This window comes from Panthera onca, chromosome D2 (assembly GCF_046562875.1).
Source record: "Panthera onca isolate mPanOnc1 chromosome D2, mPanOnc1 haplotype 2, whole genome shotgun sequence".
In the NCBI taxonomy this organism is placed as follows: Eukaryota; Metazoa; Chordata; class Mammalia; order Carnivora; family Felidae; genus Panthera; species Panthera onca.
The window spans coordinates 85,764,321-85,777,939 of record NC_138349.1 but is presented as its reverse complement, the minus strand read 5'-3'; the positions used below and the strand labels follow the sequence as shown (position 1 = coordinate 85,777,939).

Genomic DNA, 13,619 nt, shown 5'->3' with positions numbered 1-13,619 from the left:
TCTCTCTCTCTCTCTCTCTCTCTATCTCTGTGTCTTTCTCTCTCTCTCTCTCTCACACACACACACACACACACACACACACACACACACACGTTATTTCCAATATAACTTGGATTAACTAAGTATGGATACTTCAGACACCCCGTTTGTCCAGTCTAGATGGGAAAAGAAGTGAAGGGTCTAATTCAGTGTTCAAACAATGCTGACAAAATTCATGGTACCTGGCCAGGTGCATGCTTCCCTCTGTGGTTCTAACCACCTGAAAATGTTCAACCCACTGAGAAATAGAATACTCATCTCCTAATGGTGTGAAAAGGCAGAACTCATTTTATATATCACCAATGGAAACTGAGATTGAGCAAAAATGTCATCATAGTCTTGCCAGGCTCCCAATCATCGGCGACTCACACAGCTCGTGACAGAATGGTTCTGTTCGTTGGGTCTTTTCCTGTGGCGTCTCTATGCCTGTTACCACCACTTCCGCCCCAATTCCCTTAAGCTCCTCAATTAGCTTTTTCTCACAACTCTACTAAAACTGTACCCTCTAAAGCCTCCAATGACTATTCTTGGACAGATCCTATCATTTTCTAGCATTTCAGCAAGCGGCACTATTGATCTACCTTTCTTGCAGCTTGGTTTTTCTCAAGGATTCTGACTTTTTATGATTGTCTATATATCAGACTTCTCCATCTTCCTGATGAATATTCTACCTCTTCCTTTTTGAAATTGAAATTGTCCCACTCTTGTTTATTTCCATAAGGAGCTATATTTTTTAAGAAACAAATTTTGATATTTTTTGACAGTTTGGTCATTTTCTGCCCCAATTTCCCTCCCATGGTGTGTTCCTCTCACTGCATACCATCTATGCACACCGTCACTTTTCCTGCAGTCCACACATTCAGATTCACTTATTTAGTTAACATTTTATTTAAATTTTCTTCTTTAACATTTATTTATTATTGAGAGACAGAGAGACACAGAGCATGAGCAGTGGAGGGGTAGAGAGAGAGGGAGACACAGAATCCGAAGTAGGCTCCAGGCTCTGAGCTGTCAGCACAGAGCCCGCCGTGGGGCTCAAACCCACAAATTGTGAGATCATGACCTGAGCCGAAGTCGGTCTCTTACCCAACTGAGCCACCCAGGCACCCCTTAGCTAACATTTTATTGCATATCAACTCTAGGAAAGACACTAGGGCATCAAAACTGAGACAGTCTCTTCATCTAGCAATGACAGAGATACTCAATACACTGTGAAGTATATCATAATAGAATTGTGTGCAGTGTTTTGGGAGAACACAAATGGAAAATCTAAAAGATTTGGAGTAGGTACAGTAATAAACTGTTTGCAGGACAAAACCTGAGTTTTCAAGTGAAGGAACTTAAGGAACATATGGACTTCCAGAAAAACCGTGTAGAACACTGAGTTGGAGTTCTGGTTTCAGATGTATACACGTATCTCCACAAAACACCAAGGATTGTGCGTGCTGTTCTCTGGCCTCATTCAGGAAATGTTAGGTGTTAAAGTATCTGAAGGCAACAAAATAGCACGTGCTCGTTTGTGATCATGAGCTGTCCAAGCCTCATTTATAAGTTCATCCCCTTCATGGAACCCCAGCAAACCACATCCCTCTGTCTGTTTTTGTTTCAATGTGTGTGTTGTGTGTGTGAGAGAGAGACACATGGAGAGAGAGAGACAAATAGAGACAGAGACAGAGAAGAGAGAGACATCCCTGGAAGCAATTTCTCGAGTGTTTGCAGTGCTCAGTTTTTGTATCTAATGCCTTCTCATAAACTATAAAGAAGTGTCCCTACATATCATATATGCATCATTCCTACATGATCAGCAAGTTCTTCTAAATCAGGAGTCATACTGTTACTCTATCTGTAAACAGCATCTCTTAATAGTAGCCACTAACATTTATTTACCATCTACTAACCAAGCCCTCCATAGACATATTATTATTTCATTTTCACAGGAGCTCCATGAAGTCCTGGAGATGATATTAATCACCACATACCATTTCACTACAATTTCACCTCCTTCCTAGACCAGAAAACCATAGAGGCACAGAGAGGCAGAGTTGGTCTCCCCAGGTGCCATACCTGGAAGGTGACAAAGCCAAAACCAGACCTGTTATCTGAGCTCCATGTGCAAAAACCACCTGCTGGGCATCAAAATCTAGTCTTCCCCTCCTGACTTTATTCAAATTATCTTTGTTCCTTGGTAGTAACCCATTCATTGTTTTTTGGTGTTGCTACTAATGACACTTAATCAAAATTAAATGTGGAGAATTTAGTCAAAGGGTAGAAACTTCCAGTTATAGAAGAATAAGTTCTGGGGTGATGATAGTTAATAATACTGCACTGTGTTCTTAAAATTTGCTGAAAGAGTAGATATTGGGTGGTCTCACCACAGCAAAGTACACACAAGCATGCACACATACATACATACACAGCAAAGTAAATACATAAATACATAAGTAAGACAACTATGCAGGATGAAATTGTGTTAATTTGGTTGACTATAGTTATCATTTTGCAATGCTTAAGTATCAAGGCATAGCACTCTATACCTTAAATATATACAGTTGTTGTAAATTATAGCTCAGTCAAGCTGGAAAATGTCTGTCTTCCCCCTTTATATTCTAACACATCATATGATGTTTGTTTTATGTTTAGATTATAAATTGCTGAAGACAGAGACTGTCTCATTTGTTTTCCTCAGCCCTTGATGGAATGACCCAATTAGTGGTTATTGAAATAAGTAAGCATTGAATTAAAAAAAAATTGAGAGATGAAGTACCTCTTTTGACAAAATAGGGCACGCCGGTTAGGTTTGAGAATACTGACTGAGTTCAAACCACAGTTGAGAAATGCACTTGGTGAGGGTTTGATGTCTATGGCGGGGCTCAGCATTGACATGGGGACACAATCACTGAACATCCGTGTACCGAGATGCTGCACGGAGCTACTCTTTTGCATCGTGTTGGGAAAATGGCTTAGGTGAGCTATAACTACACACAGATACGTCGTGTTTTAGAGATTCCGCTGGCGTTTATCCCATCGTGGCGTGCCATTTAGAAAAGTCTGTGGAAACATCAGACCGAACCCATCTTTCCTCAGGTGTGCTTCCTGCCTTTTTTTATCTGATCATCAGCTGCCGTTCTGGGCATTTGTTCACGAGGTTGGCGGCTCACACAGTGGTGTTTATTCCTAGATCAGTAGCTCCGTTCTCACCACTAATCTTTCCTCCTCGTGGAAGCCTCCACACCGCCCCTCAGGGCCACTCAATTAGACTGTTCAGTGAGGACTGTCCAACTACTCTGAGTTTATTAAGTGTCTCTAGTGAACAGTCGGAATACTGATGAGAGCTGTTCAGACTGAGCCTGAGACCTTGTGTGAAGAGGGAGTGCCAGCCCCCTCGTCCAGAGTGTGTGGCTCCGTCCCAGGTGTGGCCGTAGCTGGTCCAGTGGGTCTGTGGGATGCACTTCCGGTAATGTCTCTACAGGGAAAGGAACGCAGCCCTTCAAGGAAACGTCAGCAGTGCACTGTGTCCTTTATTTCCCTTCATTCATTCATCTCTTCAGGTGTAACAAGCATGTGCAGCGCCTGTTACATGCACAGCAGTTTTCTGATAATTGTAGCTGTGTGGTTTCTGTGTGTCAGCTACCCAACACATGCTACGCACTCTCCTCTGCTCACAATGCATATTTATTTACCCATAATCCGCATAATGTGTGTGTATGTATACTTCTTTCTGAATAGGAGGGCATGCTATGGGAAAACAATCTCTGGGAAGAGCCAGATTTCTAGGACAGCAGGAAGCAAACAGGAGTGTTCAGCTGAGTATATATTCTCTTGTTTAATTTATTTAACCTTCACTAAAGTCCCATGGGATAAATTCTCTTATTAGTCCTGTTTCCCAGATGTGAAAATTGAGGCTTTAAAGATACCAAGCTGTCTTGGTTCAGAGTGCCACGATCGTCCTTCAGGCAGCCTGGCTTATGCTGCCACAGTCGTAACTACTATATTTCATGGTTTTAGTACAGAGCGTTAGAGGACTCATGGAAGTTAAACAGTGTGGACCCTGATCCTTCTTGGATCCTTGGAGAATGATGGAGCCATGATCAACCCCTGTTGTCCATTTAGTCAACATATATGTATAACATCTATCATGTGCCAGCTTCTTGCTAAGTTCTGGGGATACAAATATCAATAAGGTACATTTTTGACCTCGTGAATGCTACAGCCTAGTTCGTATGAAACATCCATGCAAGGGACAAACAGATTACACATATTAATCAATATACTGTACATTGTGAAGGCTGGAGTTAAAAGGATGACAGGGTGCCTGGGTGGCTCAGTCAGTTAAGTGTCTGCCTCTTGATTTCGGCCCAGGTCATGATCTCACCATTTGTGAGTTTGAGCCCCGTATCAGGCTCTACACTGACCTCACAGAGCCTGCTTGGGATTCTTTATGTCCTCTCTCTCTGCCTCTCCCCAGCTCATGCTCTCTATCTCTGTCTCTGTCTGTCTCTGTCTTTCTGTCTCTTTGTCTCAAAATAATAAACTTAAAAATAAAAGGATGGCATTCTTACAAGTGTGTTCCAAGTCTGTGCTAGCTGTAGCTAGCCCTAGAAAGATTTTAGGATGAGATAGTTTAAGTTACTCGGAAACTGAGTGACGGGATGCATTAGATCCCAACCTGCTATATTAAGCATTCATGTGTGCAAAGCCAAGGGGAACATGGGAGGATTAACAGATGATACCCATTGGTGGTGTGTGGATATGGAAGATTATCGGTGGCACAGTAGTTGAAGCATGAGCTTTGGAGTCACATAGACCTTCTTCAAATCCTGGCACAATCAATGGATGAATTTTGATGAGTTATATAATCTCACTAAGACTCAGATCTCCATTCGTTAAACAAGGGTAATAGCAGCTCTGATTAGATTGCTGTTAGGATTAACTGATGTGCACGAAAACTGCTTTCTATGCTTCCTAGCATATCGGCAATGATTAATACATGCGTTTTAGTATATTATAATAATTATTACTATTTTCAAATTAAAAGTAAGGTCAGCTCAATGTTTCCTCATCGTTACTCAGTATTTATTTAGGTTCCCTTGGCCTGAAAACATTTACACACACACACACTCACCTGCTACATCTTAAATTGACCGTACCTTTCTTAGAGCAATCAGTTGCCTTCTGCATCCTTTTTTTCTGGGAACCATAATTCTCTGCATGATTTTCTGCTCATCGAGCCTGGCATTTCTGAGCTGCACTGTTAAGGCGTCTGGTGTAGAGTAGAAACTCGGTAACCACTTGGTTGTCTGTACCCTTTCCACATTTTTCTTTCATGTTCTTTACCTCCTTCACCTCTTTGTCAGTTTTGATTAGTTCCTTTTACATGCAGGACTTTCCTTTAGTTCCTTCCTACTACCCTTTCTTCACTCAGGCAGATGTTTCTCTTATCACTTTCTTCTCATTTTTTCCTCACAGTTCATGCAACCCTCTCTCGCTTCCTTATTTCTTCTTTTTCCTGTTTCTTTGTCTTGTCTCTCTGTTTCTCTCTCTCTCTCGTACACAGCACCTGGTCTACTCTTGTCACCTTCCTCTCTTTAGATCATTTAAATCCTAGAAAGTACAACAAGCATTTTCCTGGCTCCAGTCACTCCAAGCTTTTAACCGTTTGGTCAACATTAAAAAAAAGCAATCTTAACTGGACTTTTAATCTCATTTGTTACAGAAAGGAATTAGGATAGCATTTTAGAAAAAAAAATTCCCAGAGTACACGTACACTTCAAAACCTCTAAAGCTTCCTTCTGTTATCAGATGAGCACTTCAGAGGAGATGCCGTCTGATTTCCTTCCCCCAAGATAATGAAGTTTGAAAACATTTTCAATTTAATCTCTAAATTTGTAAGATTTAAACCCAAACTAGGACCGTTGCCAAATAGCACCTGTTAAATTATCAGTTCCATGGGAGTTCATTTAAATATGGAAAGTGAGATATATTCTCAGGAAAAAACAGAACCTAGAAGGACAGCTGCCCAGTGACCTGAGGCCACTGGACCAGAGCCAGTGCAGGCGGCCTGCATCGGTCACGGGCGCTCCCTGCCTCCATCAGACCTGACACGAGCAGGCCCTTTTTTTCAAACCATTTAATGTGGCTTTGGGAGCAGACATCCACAAATGTGACATCTGAAGACAGGCGTGATGTATTTCTGTGTGTTGTACGATACCAGCCGCTCCATTCCATAGCATAAACAAAAAATACACAGACTAACGTACCTATTAAAAATCATATGAAAATCAGCTTCCATGTACTGCAACTTCTTGAAGAGTTTTCCAAGTTCAGTGCTCATGCTGATGTTAAAAGACAGTATTATGCAAACAGCCTTGCCAAGAAACTCTTTAATTCTGGATTTTCCACCAGCCCCATCCCTTCACTAGAGATTACTGGAAGGAACAACTGACCAGTGATGGGACTGCTAATAAGAATAACTAGAAACTTCTAAAGAAGCACTTTAAAAACAGAAGAGATTCAACCATGTCCCCCAACATAGGGAAGTGTCAAATGGCAATATTCCTTGTTGACCTTGGACAATGCCCTCCAGTAGGAAATGCTGCAATTTAAGATTGCTGACATCTTTTGGTAGAGCAAATAAGTAATGAATAGATTGTTAAAAAAAAAAAAAAAAACAGTGACTTACACTATAAAAAAACATATTCAGTAAGCGTTGGATACAATTGAATCTCATTCAGAGTTTTATGCTTATGGGATTCATATGGCCATATTTAACTTTTTTTGGCTCAGTTCAAGTTTAATAGAAACAACAAAAGATGGCAAGGGAAGCCCGCTCCTGGACACAGCAGTTGGCTTGCCCCACAACACAGCTCAGGCCATTCTGTCCAGAGGAAGAAAGGCTGGTGTCCCCAGTCCCTGCGGGAAGGGCCTGTCCTGTCCCATTCCACATCTGCACCTAAAGTTTTGTGTTTTAAGTATGACAATTGTACAAAACAGATTTTGTTTTCATGGCTGCCTACCGCAGCCAGGCCCTAAAATGGCTCTGTGCTCACTTCTGCTTAGAGAATTATTCCTTGCTCTTCTGGATATCAGGCTTGATGGAGTCACGGCCAGGCTTCCAGCCAGCTGGGCACACTTCCTGTGCCTGGCAGTAAGCTGGAAGGCCTGAACTAGTCTGAGAGTCTCATCCACAGAGCAGCCAACAGGCAGGTCATTCACAGTCATCTGCCCAAAGGCAGTTCCATCATCAGTGATAGAGGCCCCTGCATGAGATGCCCTCATCAGCCTTTAAGACTCCACTCTCCTGAGTGATGGTTCACTTGGGGTCTGATACCAGGGGAACATTGATGGGTCCCAGTGCTCTTTGTTTCTCGGGTGTGTTTATCCATGCCAGGTGACAGAAATGGGAGTCTGCAGGAGAACTTGGCAGTTGACTTTTTAAAATTCTCCTGCCCTGGATCACCTGGGTGGCTCAGTCGGTTAAGCATCCAACTTCAGCTCAGGTCATGATCTCACAGTTCATGAGTTCGGGCCCCATGTCAGGCTCTGTCCTTACAGCTCAGAGCCTGGAGCCTGCTTTGGATTCTGTGTCTCCCTCTCTCTCTGCCCCTCCCCTGCTCATACTCTGTCTCTCTCTACCTCTCAATAAAAGGAATAAACATTATTTTTATTTAAATTCTCCTGCCCTGTCACTGAGAGCAGTGATCTCCATCGGGCACACAAAGGTTAGGTCAAGAGCGTAGAAGGGTACAGTATATTTTCCTTTGTAGTCAAGGGGGCTGATGTCTGAACTGGCCATCTGACATAATGGTCATGGCTTTGATGTTGGGGGGCAGGATGCTTAATTTCAGCCTTTCCTAAAGACATCTTGCTGTCAGCAACTCTGAGAGATAACACAGCAAAAAGCAGTCTGGAAGAAGACCCCTACACCCATTTTTAAATGCATTTTTTGAATCTATACCAAATTACAAAGACATATTGCTCTAAGAGGGAACAGAAAGCCTGTACATATGAATGAATGAATGAATGAATGAATGAATGAATGAATATTTCACTTCCTTTAATGAAGGATATGTAGGAGCAAGTGAATTTTGAAAGTATGCCCAAAGAGAAAATTGTATTCTAACTTCGGAAATTCTCAAAATAGGCTCTTCTCAATATGCTGTATGTATGACAAGTTTGGCAACACTTTTATTTCAATACATTAGCCAATTATACTGATGAATTGGATTGGATTGTAGAATTTCATTGTATAAAACTAGAAAAAAGGAAATTACTGGTACTTCTGAAATACATTTCTTAAGTATTTTTTGAAATTTCTTTCAGGTTTGAGGTTTGGAAATCATTTTAAAAAGTATGATATAAAGTTATTTGAAGAGATGCTCTTAAAGTAAATTAAAAAAAAACTTATGTTAGAATAGGTTTATCAAACTTTATCATCAGTCTTCCTCCTTCACTTTGGAAGATAAACAGATACTTACAAGGAATAAACATGGGTCAAAGTCACTTTAGTAAAGACTGATACTTTTTATAGAAAATATGTTTCGGGTATTTATTGGCAAATATGCACTTTTTCCTTTTTCCTTAGTTTCAATGGATTTTCTTTAAAATATACAGAAATAAGAACATGTGAAATGAAATGAACTGCTACCTCTAAACTGAGCCATTATGATTATTCTGGTTTAGGACATAATCGTTATTGCTTCAGAGAAATTAATTTTTCTATGAATCACTTCATCTCTGTTAGTGAATATTTTTTTGAGAATTCTTTAAATATCTGTTAGTGAATATGTAATATATATCTTGTGCTAATTACTTTCACTATTCTTTCATTTAATTATTTATTCACTCAATACAGTTTTATAGGATTGCTACTCTGTGCCAGGTTCTGTGGAGAGCACTGGGACAAAGAGTTTATTCCAGATGGAGAGAATAATATCCCCATCCCAATGGAGAGAGTAAGGCCCCATGATCAGAAGTAAGCATGGTGTGGCTAAGAGTCTGAATGAAGGCCTGTGTAAATCAGATGCTAATGAAACTGAGGAGATATGCAGGGACCAAGGTTGTTGATAGTCAAAGTGGTAATAATTTTAGTTTTAATTGTAAGTGAAGCCATTGGAGTTTTAACAGCAGGAGTGCAAGAAAATATGTGACAATAAAATCCCATTTGTTCTAAGACAGATCACTAGATACAGTGAAAGAATGGATTCCCGTAAAGATTGATGCAGGACTCACACAGGCAAGATACACACCTGTGACATAGTCTAACCAGGAGATGGTATGGAGGAGGAGGGTTGGGTCGAGAAGGAAACTGGATCTAGAGACTGGTGGAGAGATTAATACAAACACACACAATGCACACACATACACATACACATGTGATGTGTGATTTATTAAAAGCCAAGAGGGGAGTGAGGGGAGGCAAAGATATACGGAACTATTCCCAGAGCTGGTCCATTCACTGAGATGGAAGCCCTAAAATGACCACAGATAGAGGAGCAATCATGAGTTTAGTTGTGGGTACATTGAGTTTGAAAGAGCAAGTAGTTAATTTAGAACGGTGTTAAAATTTTGCAAAAGTAATAATAAGTAATCCTCAATGCTTTGCTCTGATTTTTCTTAAAAAATCACCAATGGGGTAGGAAATTATCAGTTTTTACAATTATTCTGACTTTGTTTTTTGTTGAAAGAAATATATATTTAATTTTGATTCCTCTCTGGATCCTTGTGTACAATTCAATGAATTGTTTTTCTTTATAAGAATGTCTAATATACAATTGGTAAGGTAACAATTGTATATTGGATATTCCTACAAAGAATAATAAACATAATTTTTCTCTCAAGAAAGAAAAAGACATTGATATTTTGTGTTTAATTTGTTAAAATAATCATATAAAGCCAAAATGATAAAGAAATAAACGAACATCAATCTAGCATTCTGGAATGCAGGATTTTTCTCTAAAAATTTAGAGTTTGTAGGCCTTTTTTTTCCCTTTTAATATTATAAAATGAGTAAATTTAGAGCCCGCTTCAAGAAACACCTTTTAACTCTTAACCGGTTGACCAAATAAGATTTTAAGAATAACATCAAAGAAAATATGTATACTTTCTCATGGACTCAGTTTTTGAAGTTATGTTTGTCTGAATAAATCCTATTATAAACTATGGAAATTGACAATAATTTTATGGGTGATGGGTATTGAAGAGGGCATCTTTTGGGATGAGCACTGGGTGTTGTATGGAAACCAGTTTGACAATAAATTTCATATATTAAAGATTTAAAAAATAAAATAAAATAACATAGCTAAAAAAATTTAAAAAATAAATAAAAAATTCAAAAAAAGAACAGAATTTTAAATTTTGTTGTAGCCCCTTTATGTAATACAAAAATTGAATTTGTAATTAATTAAAAAATACATATATATGTAAATTTTTTAAAGACTGTAAGTAAAATGGTCATGAATTATTTTCCATACCCATTGTAATTCAATATGAAAACATCAAAAATTACTATTTTGAAAGATTAAATGTAATACTCCCTAACAGTTTTTGTCCTCCTCAGGAGACAGGAGGGGTAAAGGACAGGGTTTTTGGTGTAGGGATACAAGTGTGAAGAAGGGAAGCGAGGCACCCTCCGAATCCCATTAGCCATCTCATTTTTCTCTTTTTCTCTGTTGTTTTGTCTGGGTAAATTTTTACCTGAGAACTTTAGGATGTTAATTATCATTAAATGCCCTTACTGACTGTAACTAAATATACTCTAGATATATTAACAATGTGCAGAGATTCCTGGGACAGATTTCTTTCCCCATAGTACAAATTTGAATTTTGAAAAAAACAATCGTATTTGTAAGTCTGTCAATTATTTCGTAGACCATATCCTTCTTTTCAAAACATACTCATTAGATTGCAATCAAAATAGAGTAAAATACATAGTTTCTCCCTGAATTTAGTACCCCATCCTAAGTGTCATAAATGCCTGTCTAAAACATATGGTCATAAAAGCTGAAAAGAATTCTTTTTTTCATAAAAGATCCCGAGTCCCCAGAGTTTAAGGAATTCTACTGTGTTATGAGAGGTACAAAATGTGACACAAGTGGGGGAATGAAGTAGTCTCCCCACTTCTGTGAAGAACTAGAATGACGTCAGAATATTAAGAATTTCTGTGCATAAGGTATCGCTTTGATCCTTGAAGAGTTTGCAAATTTGGGAACACCGAGACAAAATCTTAATATGGACATTGGTGACCCACTGTGCTTCCAATCACAGCATTGAGGTGATGCCTTCAAGTGACTTTGAGAGCAGAGATTCATACACGAGTCCACTTATATAAGACCATATTGCCAAAGGGATATCCAAAAATGACAGGGCTAAGATTTGAGAAGACAGAAACTTCAGCTATTCCACTAACAAGCTGGATGACCTTGAGAACATCACTTCCCCTATCTGGGACATAGTTTCCTCACCTGTTACATGAAGAGCTTAATTTAATGTAACCCTTTGGTAGGAGATTCTTAAAATAATCTAGTCAAATTGACCTGGACATTGTCCATGTAGAAGGTCCTCATGCTTCAAATGTTCAATAAAATAAAATATATCCTCTTCTGTCCATGGTACTGAATAGATGAGCTAACTATGTCCTGAAACTTGATTGTTTCAGTACCATAGTTATTGAATTCATGACACACACCAGACAATTCATTATCCCCTTGGGATAAACAAAACAATAGCTTTCCAAAGATTCCACATCCTAATTCACAGAACCTAGGAATATATTACATTACATGGCTAAGGGCAAATAAGATTTCAGATAAAACTAAGTTAGCTAATCACCTGACTTTCAAATAAAGAGATTATCATGGATTGTCCAGAGGACCCAATGTGATCATCAGGCTTCTTAAAAGTGAAAAACTGAAGCCATTTAATTCTGAGTGGGAGAGGAACGTGAGTGTGGAGGAAGTGACAGTGATGTGCTAGGAGAAGAGATTATCTGGCTGTTATTACCTTTAAAGATGGAGAAAAGACCATGAGCCAAGAGAGGTGGACAGCTTCTGGAAGCTAGGAAAGGCAAGAAAATGGATTCTGCTGTAGACCCCAGGAGAAGAACACATCCCTGTCCACACCTTTATCTTATGCCAGTGAGACTTGTGTCTCACAGAACTGTTGTTCTGAGCTACATAGTCAGTGGTGGTTTGTTACATCAGCCGTAGAAAAGTAACACATCCCTTAAAGATTTTATAGCATAGTTAGGGACGCAGACAAGAAACCTCATAAAGCTGTCAAAGTGGCATTCACAGAATTTTATGGGAAAACAAAATTGCTAACAAAACCATTCTGGAGTTAGCCTTGTTAAATTGTTTTTCTTAAAGAACAGTTGTAAGTTGTGCCTTGAACAGGACTAGGGTAAGCAGAGGCAGAGATTTGTGATAGAGGGAAGAGAACTGAACTCAAACAGAGGCAGTAGCAGATGCTATGACATGAAGGTGTGAAGCACGTTCGTATACCTGGAAGAATCACAGCTTACTGAAATCTGTTTACTTCTGTTTTACCACCGTATGTCAGTATCGCCACAGTTTTCCTTTACATGATTTCAGGTAAAACAACCAAATCTCAGCCTCGTTCCTAGGATTAGGAAGCAATAGGACTATACTTGCAGACTTCGTTTCTTATTCATAGTTATAAAATTAAAGCTTTTAAACTATCATATTGCATAGACTTGGGCCTCTTTGTATCTTTCTGCCATTCCAGTTATTAATTCTAGAAAGAGGAAAAGTGCTACCAGGCTGTGACCTGGTGCCCTTTCCGTGGTCCTCCCATCCCTTGTGCTCATGTCACTTCTTTCTGTTCTACACATTTCAGAGACTTGATCTAAAGTCTTAAAGCACATTGCATTTTTCACACGTGTGGCTTCTTGAAAATATATTTGCTTAAGATAGCTTCATGGTTTGTCAATGCATGACGTTTATAAATTTCAGATCAGAGGGAAGATGTGATACCTCCAAATCCAACGCAATTTACTTGCATAGTATGCAGAGAACAGACACCGCGGTCCATAGCAAGGTCTGCTTACAGGGTTGGCCCTTGTCTGGCATCTGCAAGAGAGATTGCATCCTGGAGCAGAGAGGAGGGGGTAGGGCACCACAGAGGTGCAGGTGCGTGGTATTGGTATTATTGCTTGGGCAAGTAGGCAAGGGTCATTATGTCATATCAGTACGTACTTTTTAAGAAGAGCCCTGTTCATCTGGTAATGATTAGAGGGTATAATAAATTGCTTATGATTAGTCTAGTAAAGTATATTTAAGATGTAATTAAAATGCTAACAATGGAAGAAAAGGCTTTGGAAACATTAGTATTTCATTCTGAGAATTACTGGATGAATGTTTTTTTAAATGTTTAGATTTTATTTATTTTTCTTAATGTTTTGTAACATTTATTCATTCTTTGAGAGACAGAGACAGAGCATGAGTGGGGGGAGGTATAGACAGAGAAGGAGACACAGAATCTGAAAAGCAGGCTCCAGGCTCTGAGCCATCAGCACAGAGCCCCACGTGGGGCTTGAACTCACAAACCATGAGATCATGACCTGA

The 13,619-nt window shown here is 39.3% G+C and overlaps 1 protein-coding gene and 1 pseudogene across 5 annotated transcripts in view; one reads left to right on the top strand and one right to left on the bottom strand.

Annotated features, from left to right (window-relative positions):
• Window positions 1–13,619, top strand: part of PCDH15 (protocadherin related 15) — a 1,703,323-nt gene that overhangs the window by 928,143 nt on the left and 761,561 nt on the right. The gene's annotated exons all lie outside the window — the stretch shown is intronic.
• LOC132685581 (peroxiredoxin-1-like) lies at window positions 7,082–7,899 on the bottom strand (annotated as a pseudogene).